At 38.6% G+C, this 22,038-nt stretch overlaps 1 pseudogene; it reads left to right on the top strand.

The window, feature by feature from the left end:
* The first annotated feature begins 9,746 nt into the window (after positions 1–9,746).
* On the top strand, positions 9,747–21,225 carry LOC140234837 (iduronate 2-sulfatase-like; annotated as a pseudogene).
* The last annotated feature ends 813 nt before the right edge of the window (positions 21,226–22,038 follow it).

Raw genomic sequence — 22,038 nt, forward strand, 5'->3', positions numbered from 1 at the left:
AACTGGTCTACTCCCAACTGGTCTACTCCCAACTCGTCTACTCCCAATTGGTCTACTCCCAATTGGTCTACTCCCAATTGGTCTACTCCCAATTGGTCTACTCCTAACTGGTCTACTCCCAACTGGTCTACTCCCAACTGGTCTACTCCCAATTGGTCTATACTCGTCTATACCCAATTGGTGTACTCCCAACTGATATAGTTTTACTTTCAACAATTTACCCAAACTGATCATTTCCATCTGGTCATGCTAATAATGAATATACCACTTTGTCTAGTGTCCAGTCCGTCTCATCACTGTCATGAACTATTCATATCAAACCCTGCCCTTGATTAGCACAAAAATCAATATTAGACTATTCTAGTTGTTACGATGTGGGCGTGTAGTTGGATGGACTATTATTCTTATGATTGTGTATCAAAGTTGAATGGATGGAGTGTTGAAGTTTGGACATATAAATGCTTATTTAGGGTTCCTCGCGAAACGTGTATTGAGTACATTGCAGGCAAGTAAATTATTCATCTTAGTAGTAGCTATAAATTGTACATGAATCATATTTTTGTGTATAATGTTTCAACCTTTTTTGTGCATTTAACCGTTTACATACATCAGTACGTGGCACACAGAATAAAGAATACTGATAATGTACTTCTAATGTGTTCCTTTTCATTTTTACCATACTTATGATTGTGTATCAAAGTTGAATGGATGGAGTGTTGAAGTTTGGCCATATAAATGCTGCATGATTGCTTCTGATATAAATTACACATCCAACACAAAAATAACACAGCAAGTTTTTCACACTGTGACATTATCTTTTTTTCCTAAAAAATTGTCATAATTAGAATATAAAAATTTAAACCAAATGGGGCACCAAGAGTGTTCAACCTATTTAACTGGGAAAAAAGAAAATGGATAAAGTAAACTTAAATTAAAAAAAAAAAAAGAAAAAAAAATATATATAACTAGTAGTAGACCAGTTGGGAGTAGACTAGTTGGCAGTAGACGAGTTGGCAGTAGACGAGTTGGCAGTAGATATGGGTTGGCAGTAGACGAGTTGGGTGTAGACCAATTGGGAGTAGACGAGTTGGGAGTAGACGAGTTGGCAGTAGACAAGTTGGGTGTAGACTAGTTGGGAGTAGACGAGTTGGGAGTAGACCACTTGGGTGTAGACGAGTTGGGAGTAGACCAATTGGGAGTAGACGAGTTGGGAGTAGACCAATTGGGTGTAGACCAATTGGGAGTAGACGAGTTGGGAGTAGACCAGTTGGCAGTAGACTAGTTGGCAGTAGACTGACTGGTTATTAGACTAATTGACTATTAGACAATGAGTTGTAGACCAATTGGATATTAGACAAAATGAGCTGTAGACTATTCTATTCATAGACCTTATGATTACTAGACGAAATGGTCAATAGACATAATGGGTGTTAGACGAAATGTGACTTAGACAAATTGGACATTAGATAAAATGGCTAGTAGACGAAATGACAATTAGACTAATTGGCATATAGACAATATGGTTGGTAGACGAGTTGGTAGTAGACGAAGTGGGTTTAGACGAGATGGCATTAGACTAGGTGGACAGTGGACAGGGTGGGTGTAGACGAGGTGCCAATTTACCATATATATATTTTTTTTTTTTTTTTTTTTTTAAATTTAAGTTTGCTTTATCCATTTTCTTTTTTCCCAGTTAAATAGGTTGAACACTCTTGGTGCCCCATTTGGTTTAAATTTTTATATTCTAATTATGACAATTTTTTAGGAAAAAAAGATAATGTCACAGTGTGAAAAACTTGCTGTGTTATTTTTGTGTTGGATGTGTAATTTATATCAGAAGCAATCATGCAGCATTTATATGTCCAAACTTCAACACTCCATCCATTCAACTTTGATACACAATCATAAGTATGGTAAAAATGAAAAGGAACACATTAGAAGTACATTATCAGTATTCTTTATTCTGTGTGCCACGTACTGATGTATGTAAACGGTTAAATGCACAAAAAAGGTTGAAACATTATACACAAAAATATGATTCATGTACAATTTATAGCTACTACTAAGATGAATAATTTACTTGCCTGCAATGTACTCAATACACGTTTCGCGAGGAACCCTAAATAAGCATTTATATGTCCAAACTTCAACACTCCATCCATTCAACTTTGATACACAATCATAAGAATAATAGTCCATCCAACTACACGCCCACATCGTAACAACTAGAATAGTCTAATATTGATTTTTGTGCTAATCAAGGGCAGGGTTTGATATGAATAGTTCATGACAGTGATGAGACGGACTGGACACTAGACAAAGTGGTATATTCATTATTAGCATGACCAGATGGAAATGATCAGTTTGGGTAAATTGTTGAAAGTAAAACTATATCAGTTGGGAGTACACCAATTGGGTATAGACGAGTATAGACCAATTGGGAGTAGACCAGTTGGGAGTAGACCAGTTAGGAGTAGACCAATTGGGAGTAGACCAATTGGGAGTAGACGAGTTGGGAGTAGACCAGTTGGGAGTAGACCAGTTGGTAGTAGACCAGTTAGGAGTAGACCAATTGGGAGTAGACCAATTGGGAGTAGACCAATTGGGAGTAGACCAATTGGGAGTAGACCAATTGGGAGTAGACGAGTTGGGAGTAGACCAGTTGGTAGTAGACCAGTTGGGAGTAGACGAGTTGGGAGTAGACCAGATGGGTATAGACCATATTGGGTATGGACAAACTAAGGGTTGGACGGTATGATAACTAGACAAAGTGAATGTAGACTGAATGACTTGTAGACGAGGTGGGAGTAGACTAACTAGTAGTAGACAAAATAGATATTAGACGACATGGCAAATAGACATTGTGAGTGTAGACGATTTGGCTATTAGATCAATTGTTTTGTAGACGAAATGCTCCTTAGACGAGTTGGGTATTAGACAATACGGGTAGTGGGCAAAATGACTATTAGACAATATGGGTACTGGACAAAACGAGTTGTAGACCAAATGGGTATTAGACTAATCGGTAATAGACGATATGCCAGTAGACCAATTGGAAAATAGACATAGTGGCTGTAGACGAGGTTACTATAAACCATTTGCAAGTATGCATAGAATGGGGTAGAATTTTGAAGGCTCATACTATTGGAAGGTTTTAGCTCGCAAGTGGAGGGAAAAATCAACAACAAAGAAATCAGGGGAGGGAAAGTCTCAAAGATTTGTCAAATTACAATAATGCTAGTACTGCTTCTGATGATAATACACTATGTAGCATGCCGTTAATTATAATAATGACAGTAACTGGGAATTTTTGCATCCATTGTATTTACATTGGATGAAATATCTACTGTTGTCAGTATTTTGTGGTAAAGTATTTCCTCATAGTCTCCACTAATGGAAGATGAATTGAGAGTAGAATGACTTACTTAATTGAATAGGGATGGAATATGGATAGCAATTTTCAGCCTACTGTAATGCTGCACAGTATATATATATATATATATATATATATATATATATATATATATATATATATATATATAATTATATATATATATATATGTATCCGTTTGGTATACTAGTATATCCGTCGGGAATATGTAGTTTGTTGAGGATTGAAAAGTGCTCAATGCTGTATCAGTCTGCCTGAGGATCACGACAGCGTGAAACCGCCGGTAGCAGACAAGGCACCAAATACAGGTACGCCTATATATATATATATATATATATATATATAGGCGTATATATAAAATCCCATAGTTTAGATAAGGTAGTATCAAACTAGAGTAAAGAGTTAATAATGCATATGAAGGAAGATAATATTTTAATCTGTAATTTTAATTACATGTAATTATGTAATCATGTAATCTTAATTACATGTATATCATAATAATTATGTTGAAAAAAAGACACCAATCACCAATATTTGTAACATCGTAATGACTTGCATTATAGTACAAATATAAATCACATAAAAATGGAATCATTGCACTTAAGAAAAAATGAGACCACAATATACTTGAACATATGGCATGGATACATGTGTACCGTAATAAACACTAGTAAGATAGCTCTGCATGATAGTGCTAGATTAACATAACAGTGAATAATAAAATATCCTGGTTGTGGCGTTTAGAAACATATATGCATATCAAGTTGACCAAAAAGAAGACATTCATTAGTGTGTACAAATGTGTGAAGCGTTGGTTAAAGAATACTATGAAAACATTTATTCGTCAAATTGAAGCTTATAGTCATATTATAATCACAGCATATGGCTATTTACTGATGAAAGGATTCTGGCTTACACCTGATCCGTATGGTTTCCATGTACAAATCAATAAAATCATAACATAGTGATTATGCAAATCACTTTCAAACAATACAGAATATTGAGTTGTATTCAAAGGTATATCATAAAAACATATTAATTAAAAGTAACATGTTGCAAAGAAATATAAATAACGAAGTTATCTTAGCAGAATTTCCATTGCTATAGTTGCGCATAATTGCTACAGAATAATTACGATCTCAATACAACGCCAAACACTAAAACATTAGACCAAGAAGATACCTTGAGCCATTCCGAGATATGTAGAAACCATATAAAAATGAAATTCTGGCATTTTCACATGAATTTAACCTTTGACCCATGGTGCCAGTGACAAGGCTAGTTTGCAGGCACAAACCCTTGTTGGTCGTATAGGAGTCTGCATGCGCCAAGACTAATACACGCACCACTACACTGCAGTCTCTCCCATATCTTGGGAGAAGCTTCAACACAGGGCCTATGGTAGTAGTAGTAGTAGTTTATTAACTCAATCACCCTCCTGGGGTATGTGAGTAAAAATAAATACATGTAAGATACAAACTGGCAAGAATAACAACCTACATGACAGACTAAACATGCAATGAAGATATATACATGTACATGGAATAGAGATGAATATATACGAATACATCAGACTTTAGTACTCTATAACAGGCACTGTGCCTGCAATACATGTAAGCTAAAAAAAAAAAAAAAATCATCACCCTCTAACAGGGTTAATGTATAAGTACTCATAATCACACACAAGAAAATCTTATCAAAGTTTATCAAAATAATCTACAATTACCTTACAAAACTTTACTAATTTCAACATCACTGTTTGCGTAGAGTGGTTAAATAAAATATCCATTTTATATACATTAGGTCGTCTCCAAAAAAAAAAAAAAAATTCTTCATGGCTTGTTTACGATCATTTTCAAATATTGGACACTGAAACAAATAATGAAATTCATCCCCGATCTGATTCAGGGAGCAACATTCACATATTCGATCCTCTCGAGGAATATTTGCATACCTTCCAGTCACTATAGGGAGTTTATTATTTAAACATCGAAATCTACAAAAAAGTTTCCTATCAAATGAATTAAGGTGCACCAAATAATCTTCAAACACTAACTTTTGCTTATATATTCGATACACAATACATTGAGAATTCACATTTATGTCGTTATGCCAAACTTGTTGGCGTGTATCATTCAACCTCTGCGACACAATTTTTTTAAACACAGAAAACTCCATATCTTGTGCTTGGTTATCCCAAATGTAAGAAAATCCTAAACTTTCAAAAATACTTTTAATCTTCCCAAGCCATGGCAGGATGTAAGTACCAGTTTCAAAAAGAGAAAAATAAAACGAATACATTATGCTAGCCAGTTTACCTTGCTTTCCATGAACTATCCTATACCAAAACATAAGCATACGACTTGCAACAATATACTCTAATTTATATCTCCCCAATTCACCATAAACTATGGGACAGTGCCAAAGTGGTGCATGTAGTAGTCTTGGCGCACACTCCTTTACGACCAACAAGGGTTTGTGCCTGTAAACTATGACAAGGCCTCGAGAATGTTTTGCGAATTCGTTTTAAACACGGTCCGTTGACGCTATACAATGATATAGGCCTACTTAGTAGCGTGTGAAGGAAAGAATAATGTTGGTCCGTATGCACCTGATCCAATTTACTTCAGGCGCTTGCTAAATGAGGTGCTATAAAAGGCACACATCTACGTTATAGTTCGGAGATTACAGATGTCGTACCGAACGGACGTATTTTCTGCGTAGCGTGGTTCACTGTACTTATATAGGGTCACCCAGCGGTCAAAAATCAACGACCGCGCTCTCGCGGAAATCTCGGGAGACCACCGGCGTCGGGATTTTAGAGCCTGCGACCCATGTTTCTGAAACCCATATTTTCAAGACACATTGGATAATTCTTGGGAAAATCTTTGGGAACTCCCACACGAAGTTATAAACGTCCATAACTGATCTTCGTTGCTCCAGCCAATTTTTTTTTTTTTTCTGCATAGAGCCAGAGAAAACAAGGAACATATCAACAAAATAGAAGGTAAGCGCACACTCATGCGGTACAGCCATTATGGCTGAAGGAGGAATAGATGTTATGGACTTAGGACATGAAACTGACCAGGAAAATGAATCATCCCAGCCTTTCACAGAAGTTATAAGGCATTCAAAAAGACCCCGACCTAATAGCACAGAAACAGATACAGAAAACGAAAGTCAATCCCCTACCCAAAGTCCTACCAAACGATCAACTTTTGAGAGCAGTGAGGATGAACGACTAACGATAAAGATAAAGAGCATTGACCAAAAGCATAATGTAACCAGACTGAACCCTATCCAAATCACGAATGAAATAACCAAGGCTACGGGAGGAACGATGGTGAAGTATATCAAAAGAATGAGAAATGAATTTCACGTACGTTGTAATACATATCGCCAAGCACGATCTCTACAGGACATCACCGAGCTTGGCCGGATACCGGTCAAAGTCACGGTTGGAATTAACAACGTCAAAGGTGTGATAGGTAATATACCACTAGATATCACCGAAGACGAACTATTGACTGAACTAAAGAAACAAAACGTAATATCGGCGAGGCGACTACGCCGCCGAGAAAATGGGCAACTCGTACAGTCAAAATCAGTCTTGATCACTTTCTCGGGTTTTCACCTCCCTAGCGAAGTGAAAATGGGGTCTGAAATTTTTCAAGTACGGCAATTTGTGGCCCCAGTTATACGATGCCACAAATGCCAGCATTTCGGCCATGTTGCAGAAAAGTGTCAGGGCAAGTTACGATGTGTAAGATGTGGACAAGGGCACGACTTCAAAGATTGCAAGGAAAAAGAAAACCCAAAATGTGCACGATGCGGAGGACCACACTCTGCAGCATACAAAGGTTGTAAAGAGTACAAAATGCAGAAGGAAATAATCAAGGTTAAAACCTTTAACAACATATCCTACGCTGAAGCAACAAAGCAGGTCAAAAAAACCATCAGTGAGCAGAATAAAACCTCAAACAACCCCAGCAACCAAACCGAGAAACTGGTCTCTAAGCAAGCCGAGCCCACCTTTGTGAAAAACACAACAGAACAAAACCAGAGAACCCCGAGAATCCAGAGCAAAATTCCTACCATGGTATCAAAAAAGAAAACCATTGCTCAGGTACACACCCCTCCCGCAAGCCAGGAATCAGCTACAAAGAAGACTGATCCTAACCCTAACCCCACCCAACATGACATCGCCCAAGCTTTCGTCGGATTTTCAAACTCAATCGTGTCTTTCTTGGCTTTTATCACAAAAGCCCTCCAAATTACAAAAAGCTCAAAAGATGCACGCGATCAAAGCATTGTTGATACGATCCTCTTATTGAGCAGGGTGTGTCTCGGAGTGAACGTCGGAAAAGAACAGCTCCAAACCAAGCTAAAAGAAATCAACATCCCCCAACCGTGGCAGGCGTAAGTCTCCATATACTCCAATGGAACGCCCAAGGCCTACCAAATCACAGTGATGAATTTGTTAAGTATATATCAGATTTAAAAACTAGACCGGACATTATATGCGTACAGGAGACATGGTTCAACAATTCGACAACATTTTCGCTAAAAAACTACGAATATACTTATAGAAATAGGCCATCTGGGTATAGAGGGGGCTGTGCAATATTTGTCGATGAAAATATCCCCTATAAGGAACACTACGTAAACACAAATTTAGAAATTCAAAGTATGGAAATTCAAATAAAGAGTGAGAGAATTACGCTTATCAATTTTTACAATCCCTGCCAAAAAATTGACAAATATGCTCTTATTCAAATTATCAAACGTTATAATACAGGCAAAATTGTATTATGCGGTGATTTCAACGGGCATAACACTATATGGGGAAGTAAATCAACAGACCAAAATGGTCGAATAATAGAGGAAATTATGAATGAATGTGGCCTGATTTTACTAAATGATGGCACGGGCACCCGTATAGACCCCCATTCGGGCAGACAATCCTGTCTGGATTTAACCTTTGTCTCACCAGACTTAGCCGCGAAATGCGTTTGGAAAGTGACCACTGATTCTCTTGGAAGTGATCATTTTATGATTCAATTATATTTTGGTAAGAAAATCCCGATAATCCCGAAAAAGAATAGAAACAAGTGGATATTAAGCCGGGCAAATTGGACCCTCTTCACGAAGAAAGCTAAGGAAAGAATCACACAAAAACTAGAAACCAAAAATATTCAAAAGTTTTACGACAATGTAGTCAGAGAAATTAACAATATTGCCGATGAATGCATCCCCAAGAAAAACAGCAGTAAATGTCCGTATAAAACGGTACCATGGTGGAATAGTAAATGTGATAAAGCAATACGAGCTCGAAACAAAGCCAGGAATAGGTTATGTAAAAGAATCACTGAAGAAACACTGGCTGATTTCAGGTTGAAAAAAGCCATTGCACAAAAAACACTAAGAGAGGAAAAAAGGGAATACTGGAAAGATTTCTGCAATAAAATGAATAGATATACTCCTCTGTCCAAGGTCTGGAAGCAAATACGAAGAATGAATGGCATAAACACTCCTGATACAGACTGTATACCTCCACTTAAAAGTGAAGAAAGCGCAAATCAATGGATTTGCTCTGATAAAAACAAGGCTAACTTATTGGCGAAGAAAATATCCTCCGCGAGCTCTAACGAAAATGTTACACCCTCGTTTTCGATTCGAAAAGAGGAAATCCAGAAATTAACAAATACAAAGTTGCAGCAACAAATAACAGGCATACTCGACGATCCTTTTAATGTGAACGAATTGAACCGTGCCATTGCACAAGCTAAGAACACAACACCGGGTCAAGATGGATTATGGATGGCCATGATAGCTCATCTACCCCCAACAGCTCTAGAGGTACTGCTCTCACTCTATAATGCAATTTGGGACGAGCAAATCCTACCTATACAGTGGAGTCATGCCATCCTAAAACCAATTTTGAAAAAAGGCGGAAATAAAAACAATCCAGATTCTTATCGGCCCATAGCCCTGATGCCCACACTAAACAAATTAATGGAAAGATTAGTTAATAATCGTCTTGTATGGTACTTAGAAAAAAACAATATGTTAACCCGAACACAAAGTGCTTTCAGATCCGACCGTTGTTGCACAGACCACCTGGTTAGTCTAGATACAAATATCAGGAAAGCATTTGCCAATAAGGAGCATCTATTAACCATTTTTCTGGATTTTCAAAAGGCATATGATATGATCTGTAGAAAAGCATTAGTATGGAAACTGCTTGACATAGGCATACAGGGTAAAATTGCAATCTGGCTAGACAAGTATCTCACCAAACGTACTTTTCAGGTACAAGTGAATGACACCTTTTCCGATATTCACGAGCAAGCAAATGGTATCATCCAAGGGAGCGTCTTAAGCCCTACCCTGTTTAATGTATTCGTCAACGATTTAGGAAAGGATTTAAAGCACTGCAAATTAGCTCAATATGCTGATGACGCAACTATCTGGAAAAGCCACAGAAATATAAAATATCTAGCAGGCCAAGTACAGACTGACATAAAGCAAATCCAACAATGGTGCGAAATTTGGGGCATGAGATTATCTGAAGAAAAAACTAAGGCAATGTTGTTCTCCCGACGACGCCCCGAATCACCAAGCATAAAAATAATGGCAAAAGAAATAGAGTATGTTACTCAGTATACATATCTTGGACTTTATTTTGACTCCAAACTTACATGGAATAAGCACATTGAAAGCATAGCGGATAGATGTAAGAAAAGAATAAATGTATTGAAATGTATGATCGGAAATGACTGGGGTTCAGATACTAAGACTATGCTCTTAATGTATAGAGCTCTCATAAGACCATTCCTAGACTATGGATGTGAGGCCTTCAACTCAGCCTCTACCAAAACCAAACGAAAACTAGATAGCATACAATATGAATGCTTGAGAGTATGTACTGGCACCATAGCGTTCACCTCTCTCACCGCCCTCCAGATCGAATGTGGTGAAATGCCTCTGGATATCAGACGGTCACTTTTAAGCCATAATTTCAGAGTGAACATCGCCCATATCCCAAACCATCCAACAAGAGAGAGCTTACAAGACTGCTGGCAGTATAGAACAATTAACTGGGGAGAAGAAGTACCATTCGCCATACGCACCGCAGACACCTCGGATGAAAATATCGAAACAAAAAACCTATCAGATACCCCTCCATGGCACTTAATACCGCCATCAGTGTCAACGCAGCTACACGAAACAATCAATAAGAAAAATACAATTACTTTCGAAGCAAAGGCTGAGGCTGATGAATACATCTACACAAAATGGAGGGATTATACCAGAATTTACACTGACGGGTCAAAGTCATCGAAGGGAGAAAGCAGTGCTGCTGTTTACATACCCAGTCATAAAGTAGAAATAGCAAAAAGACTATCTCCCGTATCAACCTATAGAGCGGAGCAAATTGCACTGCTCATGGCACTCCAGTGGATCCAGAGCCACAGCGATAAACCAAACCCAAGCTCAAAGTATGTAATTCTAACGGATTCTTTAAGCTCACTGCAAGCAATGGAAAACAATCCATTATGTATCATGAAAAACATCTTAGAATTATACACTGAACTATCAAAAGCGGGTTCACACATTCATTTCGAATGGATACCGTCTCATGTTGGGATAAGCGGAAATGAGAAAGCGGACTCGCTGGCAAAATATGCTCTATCCCTACCAATTACTTACAATGTTCCGCCAAATAAGCAAGAGATCAAACAAAAACACTACCAGCAACATATGCATACATGGCAAAACGAATGGACATCATCAGCCCGTGGACGCTTCCTGTTTGAAATCCAACCTACCATTAAAACAAAATATGAAAGTAATGCAAGAAATAGGAGAGAAGAAACCATTCTGAACAGGCTCAGAGTAGGAAGCTGTTTTCTGAATGAAACGCTTTTCAAACTCAACAAACATGCAAACGGTCTATGCGACCACTGCAAGCTGCCAGAGACAGTGCAACATTTGTTTTTCCATTGCACCAAATTCAATCGGCAGAGGTTGAAACTAACAAAATCACTGCGTGCAGGTAAAATATCCATGCAAGCCCTATTTCACCTTTCCTCGCAGAGAGCAATTATACAATTCTTGAAAGAGACCAAAAAATATGAAACGATCTGAAATTGTTTACTGAGTATATTAACACCACCGCATTGATATAATGAAAACGTAACATCAGATTTCAAATTTCAAAGGGAAAATGGACAGAAATGTGCATTTTGCAGTTAACATCCACATTATTACATTCATTCTTTGTGATAATAAATGCTTTTGAATTATTATTATTCATCTGTCATAAAGAAGAAAAAAGAAGAAGAAACAAACAAAAAATAAGAATAACTCGCAGTAATATGTGCCAAGCAGTCCTGGGGAGGGAAAGGGAAATTTGAATCTTTCGGGAAAGTCTAGGGGCATCCAGTTTCTCGTTTGATGCCTTTTCCATCCCCGGACTGCATGTCGCAAACACTGCACGGACATAATCATTATGTATGACGACGTACAGAATGTGAAATGAAAACAACATCAGTACCAACGGCGGGGGAAAACTAATTAAAAACACCCACATTACAGTACTGACAGACAAAATACAATGATTTGAATTTCTGAGTTTGACATGATCTGTTACTTTTGTTGCATTAATGCCTCTACTTGAAATAATTTTTCGTTGGTTATGTTATATTCTGTTAACTGCATTTTTCACCTAACCTATTTGTTCTCCTCACAGTGTGCGCTTCCTTTCGTTTTGAAATAGTTCCATTTTAATTTTAGCTGCATGAACGCTTTAACTTAACATAACGTGCATGGTTTATTTTGTGTGTGAACAGCTCTAATCCCACGTCGGTTGTCAACCCATTTTTTTTTTCTGCTATGTTATAGCTTTTTGTTTTGTTTCATCTGATTTGTTTGTTATGTTTTTATTATGTGTCTTTCCTCTCGATCCCCCCCCCCCCTTTTTTTTTTTTTTTTTTTTTCCCTTAACTTGTCACTTATTGATATATCGGATTTAGAGGCGTCAATAACAGGTCCTGGCACGGTAAACACCTCTCGCGCATCGGAGGGGACTAGGCCTCTTGAGGCTGAGAAATCTGCTCAAAGTACAGAGCCGGATTGTCCAGAAGATGCAACCCAGAACAAAAAAGAATAAAGTGAGAGGAAGGTTTCACTGACGCCGGACCTGGGACCCCTCATGAAAAGTACGGTAACAACAACGAAAGCCAAAAAATACAGAGACCCGCACGTAGATGGCGTCAATATTCGGTACACGAATTGTACGCCGGAAAATCTAAAACAACAACAACATATAGTTCGCACAGTTAATCCTCACGGATCCGGAGGGAGAAGAGAGGCACTGGAAATCTTAGAAGTCTCGAGTCTGCGCCATTACAGGCTCTACCAATCATTTGTCTTCCTCGCATGAAATCCTGCGCTGTAAATGTCCGAACATGCGAACCCAGAGACTCTTCGTTTCGCTAATGTTTATATTCTCTCAGCTTCTCATCACGGAATTGAACGGTACGTATGTCATGTCATGCAGCTGAACAATCTCATAGGCGTAATCATATGAGTATGATGCCTGTCTTTATCATGATGTGCCGGGTCTATCATGGAATCATCCCCAAGAGTGTGGTATAAGCCTTCAGATCTACCGACATACTCCTAATGGTGTCTGCATGGATAGAATATAGTGTCTTGAAAATAACCATTCGTATAATACTGGTCAATGGATCGACGGACAAAATATCACTGAATATATGCCAAACCCGCATATTCACAAGAGTGAATTATAGGCCCTCTCACCAATGTCTTCTTATCGTATACAGAATAGTTACACTGTATAATCAAATATTATCGACCTGAACTCGGGTTCAACAACCATTAGATAGCTTATTAGGAAAACGTTATGCCAGTGATTATATCACCGTTCGATATCTTATCAGATTATTGTGGCATGATTCCATTATTTTACTTGGAGTATGTAGGCTTCGTGATCAGAATGGTTGGTGGAGACGTAAATACTTGTCCCATTTAGGAGCGTGATACATTTTGTACATGATAATGACCTATACGAGTATTATGTACTATAAGCCTGACATTGTAGGCTACGTGCTATTCACTCTTGCAAGCGAAACCTCAGCCGTAATTGTATCTGTCTAATACATTCTCTGTTTGTATGCACTGAGCGCACAATACAGGGAGGTGGGGAATAACCATGGATAGCATCCCGGGCATGGCGCTACAGTATGTAAACACAACATGAGGCTGCGACATGTATATATAAGTGGAGGGGTGACATTTAGCGTCGACGAATATGGCATAATCTATCCCTTTTCCATAAAAGCTTGATTCATTATTACTATCATCAAAAAGCTTTATGATTTATTGTAATTATTATTATTATTATTATTATTATTATTATTATTATTATTATTATTATTATTATTATTATTATTATTATTATTATTATTATTATCATCATTATCATCATCGTCATCATCATTATCATCATCTAATTCATTTCGTTCATCGGAAGGTGAAAAACTCAACGTTCTGTTCATCGTGGTCGATGATCTCCGCCCATCTCTTGGTTGCTATGGAGGCCCCATCATCTCGCCAAATATCGATCAGCTCGCTGCGCAATCGGCAGTCTTCACAAACGCAATGGCTCAGGTAGCTTGATTGTCGCGTCTTTGCTTGCTACTCATCATTCACGTGCTTGTTTTTTTTTTTCATTTGTTTGTTTCTCTGTCTGTTTTCCACTTCCACTGATCATCAAGGGTGCATTAGCTTTTGAACAATGCCATTTCCAATGTGGGCACGAAGAATGAAAAGTCAACTAGTTTTACGCCAAAGTCTGATTCGCTATAAATCTCGATAAATTGAATATTATAAGATTATGATAATGAAATTGTGCGCAAGGCTTCAGCGAAATTGAATCCTCTGAAACTGATAGATTTCGGATCTCTTAGAATTTTTCAGCTATATATAGGCGGTACATGTACGATACTAATTTAACCCTTATCAGACTGGGCTTCATTTGGCTATGCCATATGGGGGGGGGGGGGGGGCTAATTCCCCCCTTCCCCACCCCATCTCGGCAATCAGGGGCGCGATTTGCGACAAAATTTGGCAAACACGACACCCGCATTGTAGTCTGCAAGATATAGTGTCTTAGATATTGTTGAAATTATCAATTTCTAATTCTGATTAATTAATTAATAATGCAAATTGATACCTAGATCTTAATCGCCTTTTTAAAAATTATATCGGTTTGGATTGTGTTATGTATTTTGTTTTTAGATTTTGTGCTTTGTTTGTTTTTTCATTAGAAATTGTCACTGACCAGTTTTCTACCATAAATACTCAGCAAGAAATTAATCATTTATACTTTTTAGTGATCGGGTGATTTTTTAAGAGATTTTTTCGGTTATTTTGATAAGTAGGACTACAAGTTCTCTAATGAAACGTATACTAGCAAAGTTAAACAAGACAGTAGATCAAAATCATGAGTTTAAGTAATCAATTTAAAATTTGCCCGGATTTGATCGCAAAAATACACCATTATGTTTGTGTTGCATCAAATCATGGAGCTACTAAACAACGATCAAATTATACAGAGTACTAGCTGTGTCCCTCGTGTCAGTGTCATTCTTTATTTTGTATTTCTTTGTTTGATTATTTTTCCCTGCAAGCAAGCGGTGTGCGCCCCGAGCCGGGTCTCTTTCCTGACGAGTCGACGTCCAGACACCACCAAGCTGTACGACTTTTGGTCCTACTGGCGAACACACGCAGGGAACTACACCACACTCCCGCAGCATTTCAAAGACAACGGATATTTCACGGCTTCCTTTGGCAAGGTCTTTCATCCAGGTGCATCAATATTTATTTATACACATGTGTTTCTTTCTGTTTTTTTTTTTCCTTGCTAACGATTATACCAGTTACGCTGGAGTACTTTTAATTCTCACGACGGAAGTGGTTTCCATGCAAAGCAAAGGAAACTTCGAAGCTTTGAAGGACTATACAAAGCAGTAGAGTTACGTCAGGTTCCGTTAAGCGAAATCAACAATATTATAGGCCTATCATCTGACCACATTTTACACCCGGGAAGCCGTGATCTCTTTAGTCTTCCTTTTTGTTTCATGTTATTCAGAGACGAGAGTAATTTGGTAAGGCGAAGTTGAAGCAATGTCCTGACGTCCCTGATATGTTTTTATGCTGCAGGCACCAGGGTCGGAGGAACTGCATGTGTGTTCCCTTTAATCTCCGGTAAAAAGGTACTTGAATTTGGCGTGACGAAATCTAACCCGAAATTGTATAAAAAAAAAAAAAAAAAAAAAGTGTATCGACTTTTCACCCTCAGATTTCGGTTAAGATAAAAAAAATATACAATTTGCCTTTTATGCACATTGCTTCTCGTCAAACCTCACAATGTCATGTGAGATGAGGTGGGGATGAGGTTGTATAATATATATAGACCTATGTCTTGAGAGAGGGGGTTTGAATGATTGAGAGCTGCACTTGAAGTAGGGGCGAGGGCATTGAACTATGATGAGCAGCGTCCCGGGTTTTAAGTCTGTGAAAGGGATTCAGAAACGTTGGCAGCCCGGAGATAGGGGTGCTTTCAAAGAGCGGGAACAAGCATTTACTATATTATGCATACCTAGGCCTATTGAGTTGGGGGGGGGGTATTATTGCTATATATTATGAACGTATTCCTAGCGCGGATTTTACAATTCCAAATGTTGCCCTTTAGATATAAATTTACTCAGTATGCTACACGTGTCATTGCTAGAAATATTAGCGCATCCACAGGTACCGTCGCCCACTCATCATCTCGATATTTGTCCCACTCGCGCTTAGAAGAGATGAAGTCGATCGCAACATTTGCAGAATAAAGAGAGAGTGTCCATGATCGTTCTGGGATTATGTGATAGCTTTCCGCCTGTAATGCGTAATCTCTCCCATGTTATGAGACTGGGACAAAAGAACACAGAAAGGCACTGTGAACTCGTGACATGGCCTCATGGGATCCTGCTTGTTCCGACACAAATCATACTGCACATGGGAACTTCAGACTATAGAGTCTCATATTATTATGGACTGAGTTAAAGGAAACCAAAACCCAAAGAGCAACACTGAGCAATGTGGATTGAGTGAAAGCAGCAACATTAGAACATTTAGAAGTCATGTGTGGACAACAATATAAAGAAAATACATAGGGAATTCCGCAAAAATTCATTTTTCATGAAAATTACACATTCCATCAACTTGATACTGACATATAAGGGCAGCAATTATTCCCCCTGCTTTCTGAAAGCGGTTAGTCAAGTGCTCTTTCATTATGCTAGAAAAGTGAATTTTGTGGAATTCCCTTTATGTTTTCTTTATATCGTTGTCCACACATGACGTCGTAACCTCTAGAAGTCTCCTTATCCAGCGATTCCAACACCAAAACTTATAAAATTCATAACTTTTGCATCGATTGTCCGATTTTCCTCCTCAAACTTTCACTGATGTGTTCTACTAATGTTGCTGCTTTCTCTCAATCCATATTTCTCTTTGGGTTTTGGTTTCTTTGAACGTATAGAGGGGGCAAAACGTTGTTAGTTACTAGAGCTGATATCGCACCGTACTGCTCTATCTCACATTTTTAGATTGATATTGGAGCAATTATCTCCACTATCTTAGGTATACGTCAGAATTGACCTATAAGTTCTTGGTTTCTTCTGGAAATGTTCTGTACACACGAATCTGGCTTTTTGCAACTAACGCTTGGTTTCGCATTTGTTTTTATACCATTTTGTTCAACTATATTTTCAGGAAAAACGAGCAACAAAAGCGATGATTTCCCATATAGCTGGTCTGTTCCCGCCTTTCACCCATCCACTATTAAATACTCAGGTGCAAAAGTAAGTGCAAACTTCAGAATACACTACTCTTTGCATAAAGAAATTAAGATAAACTGGTTTTTTTTTTTGAAAAGTTTTGAAATACTAACTTCTATTTAATCATTGCTCAGAGGAAGGATCTAGATTAGCGTAGGAAATGCTCCAGTATCTTCCAGTTCAAGTCGAGTCACGTAAAGGATACTGAAACCCAGATTATTATGCAATAATGTGCACTGAGGAAATGCAACAATAATAGAACACATCGGCCAAAGTTTGAGGAAAATCTGACAATCCGTTGAAACGTTAATGAATTTTTAAAGTTCCAGTGCTGCCATCGCTGGGTGAGAAGACTACAAAACTTTGAGCCGTCATATGGAAACCGATACAAAGAAAATAATTATGAAGTGAATTAAACATCACTTTTCTAGTATAATGAACGATTGCTTGACTTACTTCCTCCTGAGCGCAGGAGGAATAATATTCCCTTTAAACCTTTAACATATCAGTACTTAGCCAATCGAGGGAATTTGTATTTTTCGTAAAAGAATGAAATTTTGAGCAAGTTTTCCATAAAGACGTCACGAACTGCAGTAGTTTTCTCATTCAGCGACGGCTGCACCGAAACTTCAAAGATTCATGCACAACTACTTTTACGTCCGATTTTCCTCAAACTGATGTGTTTCACTAATATAATATTATTTTTCATGGCTATTGCAGTCACTCAATCCAGATGTATATTTGGGTTTCATTACCGTAAAATCTTTTGTTGTCTCCTTTAGCTCTTTTTGTTGTTGTTTTGTTGTTGTTGTTGTTTTGTGTGTGTGTGTATGTGCGTGTGTGGATGCACAAATTCCCGAAAAATGGCGTATCATTGGCGGCTGTACAAAATCAGATCAAGATAGTATTAACCCTCTCCAGAGTTCCCTTGTTAGCATGTCAACCACTGCTTGAAATGAACCATGCACGTTTGTATTAAGTAAACAGGTTGGGGTTTCGGGGGGGGGGGGGGGGAAGGAGAACTGGCTATAGCTTATAGCGAAATTTGAAGACTACACAATATCGTTCTTTGTCGATAAACAGATCTAACCTTGCAACCTCGTAGAGAACAAGAAGATAGCTGGTCTTGCTTTAAACTAAACAGACAAAACTCTTGTTACTGTTTGCGCGATCATGCTCTGAAATTGATGTTTTCCTTCTAGGTGTGTCCAAATGAAGATGGCACGCTTCACAATAACGTGATGTGTCCAGTCGACGTCTCGAAGATGCCAGAGAAGACTCTTCCCGACATCCAGTCCGTTGAGGAAGCGTTGAGGATCCTGGATAACCTCTCCTTCGCCAGACGCCACCCGGTCAACACTCTGCGTGATCACCGTTTGAGAAGTCACAGAGGACGCTCTGGAGAGTCAGACGACTCAAAACTCCACCAAAGTATCATGAAGCCGCCATTTTTCTTGGCGGTGGGTATCCACAAGCCACACATCCCTTGGAAGTACCCGGAGGAGTTCAAATCGCTGTATCCAATCGACTCAGTTGCCATAGCAACAAATCCGCACCGGTCACCGTCTCAACCAGAGGTAGCATACGAGGACTTTTCCAGGATTCGACTCCGAGACGACATAGCCGCACTGAATCTCAGCTTCCCCTACGGCACTATTCCAATCGATCTTCATGTAAGCATGGGTTTGATCTGATGTTTGTCTTGCATGGTGTAGTAATTTTAAAACAACAAAATAATGACGATATGTTCCTTCTGTCATGATAATGATTATTTCCTACTGTGGTATATAGCACAGAATAATTTAGACCAGCACTTTGTAGTACAAGAGATTCAAAAGAGACAAAACATATATATATACATGTTTACAAAAGGTGTATTCAATACGCGCATGCAGGAGTATCATAGTTGCAGTATGACTGGAAGCCATGTAGAAAACAAAAAAGACGGAAGCACAAAAGAAGACAATAATCATGTACTTTTCACAAATCTCAATTGCGGATAATTTGCGAAAGATAATCGCCATCATTATCATCATCATCATCTCTGTTGTTATCATGAACTCACTCAGCGAGGTACCATTAATGTTAGATAGTATCTAACTTTTTAGCGTCTAATAATCAGTATAATTTCTGCAGTTGTGCAAATTGGCTAGACTACATTGCCCCCACTTATTGAAAATTATTTCCCCAATACAGGCTGCACTGCGACAGAGTTATTACGCGGCTACGTCTTACACGGACTTCCTAATTGGAGGACTGCTGGATGCTCTCGAACAATCTGGCTTTGCGAATGACACCATCATTGTATTCGTTGGAGACCATGGTGAGTCCTCTTGAAGACGTACCACGTCTCAATGCAGGAGCTGCTGTGTCCAAGTGGATAAGATCACAGTCTGTCCATCATTTAGGTCCCTGTTAGAGTTCTCTAGCACCAGCGGTTTTTGCCCATGGGCATTTCACTATTAATTTCCTACTTACGCAAGCACTCATTGCTCCCCCTTAAGGCCACGTATGGCAACTTATGATTTAAAAATCAAATCAGATTTCATTCGTAAGAGTGAAAGGAAAATAGTATACATATATTTCTTTTCTCAATTCATAAGTTGTGCTTGTTATGTCACGAAGCTTCACTTTTCTTTTGCAAATTCAAATCTTATATCACACAACAATGTTCCCTATAACATTATGGCAGCAAAGGCGAAGCTTCAAATTTACAGTCATGAGGTCGTTTAATGGAAGAAACATTATGACGCAATTATCTTTCAAAATATATTTTCCTAATATCACTCAATTTGATTGCTTTACAGAGATAGACAAGGCTTTACAAAATCCGTGTTGTGTGATTTTATCAATTTTTACATCTTTAAACAATGGTTTTCTGCTTTGTCCTGTTTCCTCAGGTTGGCAGCTTGGTGAACACGCCGAATGGTGCAAATATTCCAACTACGAATTGTCTACTCGGGTTCCCCTAATCGTACACGTGCCCGGCGTTACCTCAGGAAATACATCGTCAAGGCTGAAGAAATTCCCGCAGATAAACCCCTTGCTAGTGGCGGGACTAGCGGAATCGATGACAAAATCAAATAAAGGCAGAGAGAAAAGCGTCAATGACGGGATGATAATAGAGCAGTTTGTAGAAATGGTAGACATTTTCCCCGCTCTCTCTGAATTAGCGGGTCTGACAGTTCCGCCTGTTTGCCCACCGAAACCATTCAACATCTCACTGTGCACGGAAGGCTACAGCTTCGCGCCATTGCTAAGCCAAGGGTCACTCGTCATGAACCAAGGGGTGAGCCTACCACCGACGTACAAGCGATGGAAGAACGCCACTTATAGTCAGTACCCCCGGCCCGGAGTGACGCCATGCGAACAAACTGATCTACCGCATCTAACAAATATCACCATTATGGGTTACTCCATGAGGACAGCCGATTACCACTTCACCGAGTGGGTCAAGTTTGATCCCAACACGTTCGAGGGGGATTGGAGCGACGTCAAAGCCAGAGAGCTGTACATGAACGATTCGGACCCCGACCAAAACGACAACGTGGCCGATAAGACAGAGAACAAGGAATTGGTGCGGCTACTGAGTCAACAGTTACAGCGAGGATGGAGAGATAGTCTACCAGTTCAAACATTAAAAGTGCCTTGAAGTTCGATCGTCTTCTCGATCGACAGAATAAATGGCCATTTTGTAAATTTGTAACGTATGGCCGCATTTTCCATTGGAGACACAGAGTGCAGCAAGTTCTTGCCTTTTTTACAACGTTTAACAAATATGAATGTCATCATGATTATGTTATAGGCATGATTATAATAATCGTCTTGCACCGTATTGACTTTCCTGGTGAAAACTGCACGTAGTAATATCTTAACTCAGAATCTGCGCGAAAGCAGCAAAATAATTATAATGATAATTATAATAATGCTAAGTCCATTAAGTATTCCATTGCAATATTATACATATCAAACAGTATCAATAGTTATCTGTTATACTGTATGAAGATCTTCAAGTATGGTAAACAGTGAATACGAGACTACATGTTTTCTTATATGCACGCTGTTGATACGAAATGGAAAGAGAGAGAAAAATAGCAGCTCTAGGATATACCCTAAATAACGGTGTACTTTTTGTATTAACCGCACATATATGTAAAAGCCCCACCCATTTTGTTGTTGTTGTTGTTGTTGTTGTTTTGCCATTATGAGAGGGGGGTTGCCTGGGCATACCTCTTTGTATTTTCGTTTGTGAACTTTTGATTCGATTTTCCCTATGGCGTGATGACGCAATCTTTTTGCAAGGTTGAACGATCAAACATAATATTATCAGGGCCCTGTTTTATGAAGAGTTATGATTGAGTATATAGTTGATTTCTATGGTAAGTCTATGACGGCCTGTGTGCTTTTAAGGAAATTTAAAATCGATTATATCTTTTGATAGAACGGGGCCTAGATACATAAAAATTTGTAATGACTTATCGTTGTTTTCATTTGATGCTTATAATGAAAATGAAAGAAATATCAAATCGTGCTTATCGTTTAAAATCATGCATGGAGCTCATAATGTCGTCTCGACTTCAGCTAGCTTCATAACATTCTTTGCCTGTTCATTCCCCTAGGTCCCTCAACTGACTGTTTACGTTTTAACAAAGAGATGAATACCTGAAGCTCCTTGCTAGTAGTGATGCATAAGCGATGTACAGTCGATAAATGACATGTTATATCAAGGAG

This window comes from Diadema setosum, chromosome 11, assembly GCF_964275005.1.
Source record: "Diadema setosum chromosome 11, eeDiaSeto1, whole genome shotgun sequence".
NCBI lineage: Eukaryota > Metazoa > Echinodermata > Echinoidea > Diadematoida > Diadematidae > Diadema > Diadema setosum.